The sequence below is a fragment of the Myotis davidii genome, unplaced genomic scaffold (assembly GCF_000327345.1).
Source record: "Myotis davidii unplaced genomic scaffold, ASM32734v1 scaffold803, whole genome shotgun sequence".
In the NCBI taxonomy this organism is placed as follows: domain Eukaryota; kingdom Metazoa; phylum Chordata; class Mammalia; order Chiroptera; family Vespertilionidae; genus Myotis; species Myotis davidii.
In genome coordinates, this window is record NW_006295567.1 from 2,114,488 (window position 1) to 2,125,496 (window position 11,009).

Here is an 11,009-nt window from a genome sequence, read left to right on the forward strand (position 1 = left end):
GTTGTGAAATAGTTATTCCGGAAAATAACACACATTCTAGTTTACAGGCCAATCTGGGGGCGGTGTTGAAAAATGACTTCGGGCAGTGCTCCCTGGGCTTGGCTTTCACCCTGCACAGGGACAACTGGGGGTTCCGGATGGTCCTCTGTCGGGCTGCCCACCACATGACTCCCACCTGTGCCCTGCTCCTCCCTGCTCCCCAGGCTCCCTGCTCCCGCAGGCTTCCTGCTCCCCCAGGTCTCCCTCCCCCGCTTTCCCTTTCCCTGGCACTTAGAATGCACCATGCTCGGACCCTGTGCAGCTCCTGCCCCTGGAGATGCCACAGTCGCAGTCGCTCCCGTTTCGGGTCTGCACTGTTACCCCTCACTCTGGAGTGTTCCTTCCCTGACCTTTGTAAGGCCGGCTCCTCGCCTTCCAGGCTACAGTGCAGATATTGCCTCTGGGAGTCCTTTCCCGAGCCCCCCACTCACCCCCACTCTTCCCAGTCTAACCAGGGCCTCTGCCTGGTCACCTACACCCCCCTGTTAAATTTTCTCCCTAACACTTACAGCCTGGCATGTTCTTTTTAACCTCTGTTCATGCACTTGTCTATTGTCTGTGTCTGCGAGTCTGGAGTTTGTATTGTTGGTTGCTGTGTCCTTCGTGCTTAGAACAGTGCCTGACACAGCGAGTGTAAAACAGAGGTTAAAGACAGGGAGGATTTTAAAGGTAGCAAGAGAAAAGCAGGTGGTTACTTACAAGTGAGCTCCCATCCTTCCTGCCCTCCCCGCTTCTTTCCTCCTGACACAGAGGATGAAGTGTAGGCTGGTGGGAACTTCTGCAGCCTGTCTGTCCCCCTCACCCCATACACCTGCTTCTGGAAGATGGCCATTCATTTGCGCAAACGGCGGGCGCTCGGTACTTACAAAGGCCCGTGCCCTCTGAGAAGGCCCCCACCCTCTGCTGGAATTGCCCCTCCCAGAAACTGCCAGCACCAAGGGGACAAGTGTCATAGTCGTCGTAGAGGCAAAGGGCCCTCCAGTTTATACGGACGTGTTTTACAGACATGCATGTGACAGTCACTGTGCTGGACATTTTCACCTACATGTCACTCATGGAAGATCCACAACCCACCCCGATGGACATAGGGTCCATCCCCATTTTACAGTACAGCAGCTGAGGCTCACGGGGAGGGGTTTAAGTGCCCCAAGAGAGATGGCCGGTCAGCTTCAAAGACAATGTTGTTTTGCCCTGACCGGTGTGTCTAAGTGGTTAGAGCATTGGCCCATACACCAAAGGGTCTTGGGCTCAGTACACCCAGGTGCGTAGCCTGCCTTCCCTCCAGTCTCCCATACTGCCTTCAGCCTGCCTTCCCTCCAGTCTCCCATACTGCTTTGCACCTTCTGGTTCCTTTTGAGCTTGACGCCAGAGCCCATAGTTCCAGTCCTGTCTGGCTTCTCTGCGTTCCCATGAAGCCTGCATCTGGGTTTAAGAAGAAATTAACGAGCAAGCTCTTAGGGATGAAAAATTAACTAAAATGGAGTTAAATCATCGGGTCCTCCAGCTCAGGCAGCCTCTTCAGAGCTCTCAGTTCAGCAAGGAGAACCTCGGAGAGGGTGCCCAGGGGCGGGAGGCACAGGGTCAGCGTCTACTTCCCAGCTTCCCAGCCCCCCACTCTGTCCTGACACCTCCTCCCCCAAATACACGCTGCATTAAAGGGAGCAGGAACACCCCAAAGTAGTCAGGATGCCTAGGAAAGGACTCTAAAGGCGAAGACGAAAGCTCGCTCTAAGACAGCTAAGTGGCTTAAACACCACTTCGCCCTAAGACCCTCCTCACTTCCCTCAGCTGAAGTAGTCCCTGCTCCCTAGCCCATAAGCCTGCCATATGTCACCGACCATTGTCTGCCCTTTGAAATATAACTTTTCAAGCACATGTCTTCTCTCACTTCTGGACTGTAACTTCTCTTCAGCATGATCCTGGATTGACCCATGGTTGCCTCCCACAGGGCGTCTAACACACAGTAAGCCAGGGCACTTGTTGAGCAAGTGAGTGAAAGACCCGCCCTGCTGCCCTCAGGGGAGAGCTGTGTAGCTCCCCAAAGAGCAGGACCCAGAGCTGCGTGTGGTGGTAGCCTGGTGTCGCTCACACCGGGTCCGCAGGAACTACCCGTGCACCGCATACACCCCCCATGGTGATTCTCCTCCTGCGCTGTACATGCGCCAGGAGATACATGCACTGTCTTCCGTACAGTGCTCACTCCCAGCAAAGCTGAGGCGTGGCTAACAGACGTGGCTTACGGACGGAAGGCGACCACTGTCGCTGAGAAGACGTAGCTCCTGCCTCCAGTAGTTCCAGCAGGTGCTGATGAGCCAGGAGAGAATAGGCAGTGGGGTGCGACAGGATGGTTCTGAGCAAGGTGAGGGGGCAAGTCCCATTTGGAAAGAAGTCTGCCACGCATGGTGCCTGTGGCCACGGGTCCATTTCCCACGCGGAGTTACCTGCTTCTTGTGGACAAACGTGGAAAGGCCCAGGGATTAAGATTCCTTAGGTCACTCAGAAAGGATTCCACTTATGGGTTGGACAACATTATATTTGAGTATAGGCAAGCCTAGATTAGTTTTTCAGTTTTAAAGCATTTTTCAGACGTTTCGATTTCAGGAACCAGTAAAATTTCAAAAATAAGTGTGGGCATAAAATCAGAGGCCCACTTTTTAGATATTGCTGGCTACCGCTATTAAACAGAAGCATGAATTACCATCCTGCCGTTAAAATTATTCCGACGAGAGAAGGGGCATGTCAACAGCAATAATAGCAACGAGCAGTGGGCAGCCGCACACGACCAGCTCTGTGCACACAGCTGCGCTCGCTGAAGGCGGCCTCTGGGCCCGGCACCATCCTGAGGACTTCACTGCTATCCCCCTTTACGCCATACATATTCCAGCCTCTGTATTTTCTCTTCCCTAAGAAGCTACTAGAACTTAACCATGGACCAGCAGACCAGTTTATTCCCTAGAGTTAGGGAATCTCTGCACGAGAGAGCTTCTTGATGTTCCTCCATCCCTCAGAGTCAAACGCCCATGAGCCTCGAAGTCTCCACCTGACGCAGGGTGACCCCGCAGAGCAGACTCCTGATGAAGGATCCAGAGGCAAACGTCTTCCTCTGACGGTTTCTTGGAAATTCGGGATCCATTGAGTTGTTTCACTTGCAACTAAGACTCACAAGCTTGCGGCCTTTATCAACAAATGCAATGGCCCAAGTAAATCGCAAGCCAAAGCTAAACGCTCCCCGCTACATTTTTGGGTCATGGAAGATGAAGGAAAAACTACCACTTTTGCAAGATAGAGCCTTTTCCCCCAGATTCCTGGTTGTACTTTCAAAAGCTTAACATCACACTATCATGTTTCACAATGAACACACACCACATGGCTTACGCCAAGGGAAACAATGCTGGCTTGAGTAACAGGGTAGGAGTTAAATGTCTTAAACGGAGAGTTTTCTAATTTCTAAGTCAAAGGGAATTCATGGGGGCCTGAAAATAGAGAACATAAAGGACCTTCAGACCCTGCCTCTGAGACAGAAGGGCCTCAGAACATGGACGGCCACAGGGTCAGCCATTGCAGAGTCTCCAGAGACCAGGCATGGCTTCAAAAGGAGGGGGCACGCGGGAGGCAGTTATTTATTTTTTCATGCTTAACTAATAGGCTCGGTGGCAGGTGTAGCTGTGAAATGTGACATTTCAGGAGGCCGTGCTTTAGTGTCCACATGGAGAAGGAGCCAGAGCAGGATAGAATGTGAATTAAGACCAGTTGATCTCTGCTTGTGTCTTTCCTTCCTCTTAACCATCTTGCTTCCCTGAACAGATAAGAAGGACACAGTTGGAACTTCCTATTGTGCATAGTATGAAAATTTTCAAGCCACTTCCTAGTCCCAAATAACTAGATTTGGAGGGAAATCCAAGTTAGCATATTTAGTAGAAAGAGCGTTTAAGTGTGAAATGATCTCAGTCTGAGGGACAAGGTTTGTAAAAGTTTAGACTCATAGAGCTGTGATTTTATTTTATTTTTCAACTAGAGGCCCGGTGCATGAAATTCGTGCGGGGCGGGGAGAGGCATGTCCCTCAGCCCAGCCTGTACCCTCTCCAATCTGGGGCCCCTCGAGGGATGTCCGACTGCCCATTTAGGCCCAATCCCACCAGGATCAGGCCTAAACGGGCAGTCAGACATCCCTCTCACAATCCAGGACTGCTGGCTCCCAACCGCTCGCCTGCCTGCTTGCCTGATTGCCCTTAATCGCTTCTGTCTGCCAGCCTGATCACCCCCTAACCACTCCCCTACCAGCCTGATCAATGCCTAATGGCTCCCCTGTCAGCCCAATTGCTCCTAACTTCCCTCCCCTGCAGGCCCGGTCACCCCTAACTGTCCTCTCCTGCTGGCCCAGTCACCCCTAACTGTCCTCCCTTCCCAGCCTGGTCACCCCTAACTGCCCTCCCCTGCAGGCCTGGTCCACCCCAGCTGCCCTCCCCTGCAGGCCATCTTGTGTCCGCATGGGGAAGGCCATCTTTGACCACATGGGGGAGGCCATCTTGTGTGTTGGAGTGATGGTCAATTTGCATATTACCTCTTTATTATATAGGATTACAATTGGCATTCAATGTTATTTTGTAATAGTGCCCTGGTGCACAGAAATGAATTAGAAGGTGGCTGGCAGGGTGGGACTGGGCTAGATGGGCCAGACACACTCTGGAGCCAACCTCTCATGGTTCCCCCCAGGTGTCTGCATCTGTGGAGTGAGTGGGGTCCCTTTGGCAGGTGGGGTCCCTCAGCCTGGCCTGCGGGGATCGGGCCGAAACCGGCTCTCTGACATCCCCCAAGGGGTTCCAGAGTGCAAGAGAGCATTCTGCAAAGTTGCTGTCATACAGGGTGTGGAACGCAAACACAAATGTGCAGTAAACCAGATTCAGGGCCGACAGTGCCCCAGCAACAACATAACCCACATCAGAAGGTGGAATCGTGTGGCCACGAGGAATTGGGCTCCCTCCTCTCTGGTTTCGGGGTGCACCATCCGAGAACAGCAGCTGCCAAGTCACTGCAGCTCAGCAGCTTCTGCGTTGAGCATGTGCCCCTGGTGGTCAGTGCACATCATAGCAACGAGTTGGATGGCAGGAGGGACACTTAGCATATTAGCCTTTTATATGTATAGATTAGTTTCAGTTTTATAGTATAGTGGTTAGACAATGATAAAATTAACAAAGTGATCCCCCAATAATTCTAGTACCCACCTGGCACCATACATACTGGTAGTTATTACAATATTATTTCCTATATTCCCTATGTTGTACCTTACATCCTCGTGAAAGTTTTGTAACTAACTACCAATTTGTACTTCTGAATCCCTTCACCTTTTTCACTCTGTCCTCCAACCATCCTTCCATCTGATAACTGTTAGTCTGTTTTCTGTCTGAGTCTGTCTCGGTTTTTTGTTTGTTTTAATTGATTTCAGAAAAGAAAGGAGAGGGAGAGAGAGAGATAAAAACATCAGTGATGAGAGAGAATGCTTCCTGCATGCCCCCAAACTGGGGATCAAGCCCACAACCTGAGGCATGTGCTCTGACCAGAAATCAAACTGTGACCTCTTGATTCATAAGTTGACACTCAACCACTGAGCCATGCCAGCTGGGCTATCTCAGTTTCATTTGTTTATTTACTTTGTTCTTTAGAATCCAAATATAAGTGAAATCATATGGCTTTTGATTCTCTGTTTGACTTGTTTGGCTGAGCATAATACCCTCTAGGTCTAAACATGTTGTTGCAAATGGTAAGATTTCATTCTTTTAAAGGCTGCCATATTCCATTGTGTATATGTGCCACATCTTCTTTATCCACTATTGTACTGATGGGCATTTTGGTTGCTTCTATGTCTTGGATATTATAAATAATGCTTCAGTTAACGAAGGGATGCAGCCTGACTGGTGTGGCTCAGTGGTTGAGGGTCGACCTATGAACCAGGAGGTCATGCTTCCATTTCCAGTAAGGGCACAAGCCTGTGTTGCAGGCTTAATCCCCAGAGGCGGGCAGGCATGCTGGAGGTAGCCGATCAATGATTCTCTCTCATCATTGAAGTTTCTATCTTCTCTCTCCCTCTTCCTTCCTCTCTGAAATCAATAAAAATATTTTTTTAAAAAAACAACAAACGGATGCATATATCTTCCAATTAGCATTTTGCATTTCTTCAGATAACTACCCAGTGTGGAATTCCTGATTCAGAAGCATGATAGCCATTCTGACCTTACTCTCCATATAGCTGCACCCATTCACAGTCCTGCCAACAATGCATACGGGTTCCCTTTTCTCCACATCCGTGTCAACACTGGTTGATTGTTGGCTTATTGCTGATAGCCATTCTGACAGGTGTGAGGTGATATCACACTGTTGTTTAATCTGCATTGCTCATATGATCAGTGACCCTGGAGCATATTTTCATAGGTCTTTTTGTCATCTCTAAGTCCTCTTTGGAGAAAGGTCTATTCGGTCCTCTGCCCATTTTTTAATTGGATGGTTTGTTTTTTTGGTGTTGAGTTGTATGAGTTCTTTATAAATTTTGGATATTAATCCCTTATTCAATATATTATTGGTGAATATATTGAAGGTTCTCTTTTTGTTTTGTTGGTGGTTTCCATTGCTGTGCTAAACTTTTTAGTTTGATGTGGTCCCATTTGTTTATTTTATTTGTTTGTTTCCCTTGCCTGAGGAGGTATATCATTAAAAAAAAAAATTGCTAAGAGAATTTACTATTTCTACTTTCTTCTAGGAATGTTATGGTTTTGAGTCTTATATTTAAGTCTTTAATTCGTTTTTTAGTTTATTCTTGTATATGGTGTTAGAAGGTGGTATGGTTTCATTTTGTGTATGTATCTGTCCAGTTTTACCAACACCATTTATTGAAGAGACTGTCTTTATCCCATTGTATATTCTTGCTTCCTTTGTCGTAGATGAATTAATCATGCAGGTATGGTTTATTTCTGAGCTCTCTATTCTGTTCCATTGATCTTTATCTGTTTTTACACCAACCTTGTAGTATAGGTTGATATTGGGTAGCATGATAACTCCAGCTTTGTTCTTCTTTCTCAAGATTGCTGTGGCTTTTGTGGTTCCATACACATTTTTTTTTGATTAATTGTTCTAGTTCTATTAAAAATGGCATTGCTGTTTTGACAGGGATTGAATTGAATTTGTAGATTTCTTTGAGTGGTATAGACATTTTAATAATAATAATAATTCCTACCCATGAGCACAAAAGATAGTTATTTGTATCTTCTTCAATTTCTTTCTTTAATGACTTATAATTTTCTAAGTACAGGTCTTTTATCTCCTTGGTTAAATTTATTCCTAGAATTTTAAAAATATGTTTTTATTGATTTTAGAGAGAGAGGAAAGAAGAAGGGAAGAGAGAGAAAAACATCCATGTGAAAGAGAAACATTGACTGACTGTCTCCTGCATGCCCCCTACTGGGGATCGAGCCCACAACCCGGGCATGTGCCCTAACCCAGGAATGGAACCCAGGAATGGGACAAAGCTCAGTCCACTGAGCCACACTGGCCAGGGCTCCTAGGTATTTTTCATGCAATTGTAAATGGATTGTTTTTTTATTTTTATTTAGTTGAATTTATCGGGGTGACATTGGTTAATAAAATTATACAGGTTTCAGATATATTGTATTTTGTGTTTATCACCCCAGGTAGAATTTTTTTTTAAATTTCTCTTTCTGCTAGTTTGTTATTGTTGTATAAAAATGCAGTCATTTCTGAATACTGTATTAATTTTTTATCCTGCAGCTTTACTGAGTCCATCTATCGGTTCCAGTAGTTTGTTGGTTGAATGTTTAGGGTTCTCTGTGGAGTAAGTGTCATGTCATCTGCAAGTCATGACAGTTTTACTTCTTCTTTTCCAATTTGAATGACTTGTATTTCTTCTTCTTGTCTGGTTGCTTTGGGTAGGACTTCCACTACTATGTTAAATAAATGATGAAGGTGGATATTTCTGTCTTATTCCTGGTCTTAAGGTAAATGCTTTCAGCTTTTCCTCATGGAGTATGAAGTTAGCTGTGGGTTTGTCATATGTGGCCTTTATTATGTTGAGATTTGTTCCCTCTATTTCCACTTCGCTGCGAGTTTTTATCATAAATGGATGGTGGATTTTGTCAAATGTGTTTTCAGCATCTATTGATATATTCAGATGATTTTTTCCTTCATTTTACTAATGTGGTGTTAATTGATTTGCAGATACTGACTCAACCTTCATCCCAAGAATAGATCTAGAGGGCTGTAATTTTAAAAATCTGCTGGGGATGGGGTCTCTGGATAGCTCCATTTCCTGTCTGCTCTAGAACCTTAGATAAGTCACTTATTTCTGAGCCTCGGCTTCCTTACCTGTGCTGTGAGGACACTGACTCCCATTTTACAGAGGAGAAAGGTCAGGCTCTTAGCAATCCAGGAACTGGACCACGTCGCAACCTGATATGCATCTTATTGCAAAGCTGTTGACTGTGAGCAAATGATGAAGAGTAGGAGTTGACGCTCCCGGTCTGCCGCCACGGGAGCAGGTGTGGCCTGCGGGCACTCTGCGAGGGCCACCAGGAGCGGGAGGACGGAGCCCTCTCCCTGGCCACACAGGAGGGGCCCTCATGCACTAGAGTGTCGGGAATGAGCAGGCCCTGAGCCTCACCCCCAGTGGTTGCCAGGCACCCACTTCCTTCCATCCGACACGTACCAACAGGTCTGTCAGCCCACAGCCGCGCGTGCCCGTGAATACATTTCTGTGAGACTGTGCTTTGTGGCTTAAGCAGTTCTTTGGCCTGACAAGTATAAGGTGCCTTAGGGATCATAGGACAGGACCGAGAGTCTCCCAGAAAACCCGGCGATGCAGTGGCTCCCGCCACAGGAAAGGCAGCCCTGGGTCGCAACAGCTGCTCCAGCTCTGACTAATGCCAGCCCGACCTGCCCAGCAGGAGTGACGCCTGGCTCACTCTGGGATGACCTACCCTCCTATCCCGTCCCGGAAACGAGTTCTTTCCAAGACATTCAAGAAAAGCCTACCTGCTCTTACTCGTCCTTATTCTGGGCAAGTCCCGGGGGAGGTGCTGACTGTGAGCACATGACAGAGGAGAGTGAGGCTCCTGGTCTGCCACCGAGGGAGCAGGGTGTGGCTTGCGGGCATGCTGCCAAGCGTCACCATACTGTCGTCCCCCCACTTGCCCCCGGGAGTGCTCGGCCATTATTGGTGGCGTGCAAACAGCACAGATCTTTTAAAAAAATGTTTTAAAAAACTGATTTTTTAGAGAGAGAGGAAGGGTAGAGGGAGAAGGAGATAGAAACATCCATGAGAAGCATGGGTTTGCTGCCTTCCAACGCACCCTACTGGGGGTCGAGCCCACAACCCCAGGCATGTGCCCCAACCTGGAATAGAACCGTTAACCTCTTGGAGCATGGCACAACACCGGCCGGGCTGCACAAACCTTTGTAAAGAACTTTTTAAAAGTCTGCTTCAGGAATTTAAAAAATATTTAAAACCTTGGACCATTAATTCCATTGTTAGGGATCTATGCTAAAGAGAGAATCAAAGAGAACATACAAAACGTTACGGACAAAAGTGTTTACTGCAATAAAAACCCCAGCACAAGCGAAATGTCCTAAGATAAGTGAATTATGATTTGTGACTCCATACAGCTCAATATAATGCTGTTAGCAAAACAGATAACAAAGAACTTCTGTGACTTGGACAAATGCTCATGATATTAAACATAATACAAATACTACAGAACTATGTATATAGTAAAATCTCTAATATACATTATTTATGCATACACATAAATAATGTGCATACAAAAAGGACTAGAAGGAAATTTTACAAGTGTTTGTTATTTTCAATATTTTAATCTCTATTTTCCGAGTTTTGTATAATAGCGATGTATAACTTTTAGTTGTTAAATGTTAAAGATTGCTTAGCTAAGTGCCACTTCAATGGCTTTCTCTTTTGCTTGAACTAGTACCACAGCCTCCCCACGCACAGGTGTGGCTGCCGGTGGCCTCTGACTAGAAGGCGGGCTCAGCTCCTCCGTGTGCTCTGTTGCTCCCCACATGGGCCAGACTCTCCGATCTGCTCTTCACGCCTGGTCTTCGTTCTGCTCAGAACCCCCTTTCCCTCCTTTCTCCCTGGGAAGGGCTTACTTAGCCCTTAAGTCCAAGCTCAGACATGGGCCCCTCTGTGAAGCGGTGCCCATTGGTCCTGCTGGCTCTGCTTCCAAAGGCTTTGCCCGGAGCTCTGTTTTAGCAAATACCATAATTTGTTTCAATAAATATATTTATGTGCCAACCCCTCTCCACAGAAGATTATACAAATTTGAGGATGAGGTTTGAGACTCATTGGCCTCAGCATGCAAGTGCCCGGCCCAGAGGAGCTGCTCAGTGATGAGTATAAAACCGGGGACTGGGCTGGGCCGTGGAAGCAGCCGGGTCTGATGCCAGTGGGCAGCACATGTACGATGGCGGTGGACTGACCTTCGTTCTTAAAACCAGCAAGAAAACGTGGGCTTTGTGTGCAGCAAACCAGGCTTAGGTTCACGCAAAGGATAGCTTCCCAGGCGCCGTCGCGGGGGCAGAGGAGTGAGGGGGCAGGCGCCTCAGAATCGGGAAAAGCCTCCCGTGGGGATGGGCTGGCCATTGTCCTCGGAGCCTGGAAGGTGGACGCGGTGGCTTCGGAGATGGGGGCCGCAGGGGGCCGCAGCGTGCGGTCCAGGTGGGAAGCGCCCTTTCCCGCAGAGCCTCTGTGGCCCCCCCCCCGCTCAGGCCCCGCAGGCTCCAGTCAGCCACTGCCAGCCCAGATGTGCAACGTGAGCCTACCCCACCCCACCGCCCTGCGGACAGAGGAGACTGTGTTAAGAGCAGGGCCAGTGGCTCCCAGCGCCCAGCGGGGCTCTGGCTCCACCACACTCAGCACTGAGGTTCACAGAAACAGATGTGAGGCTGCGGGC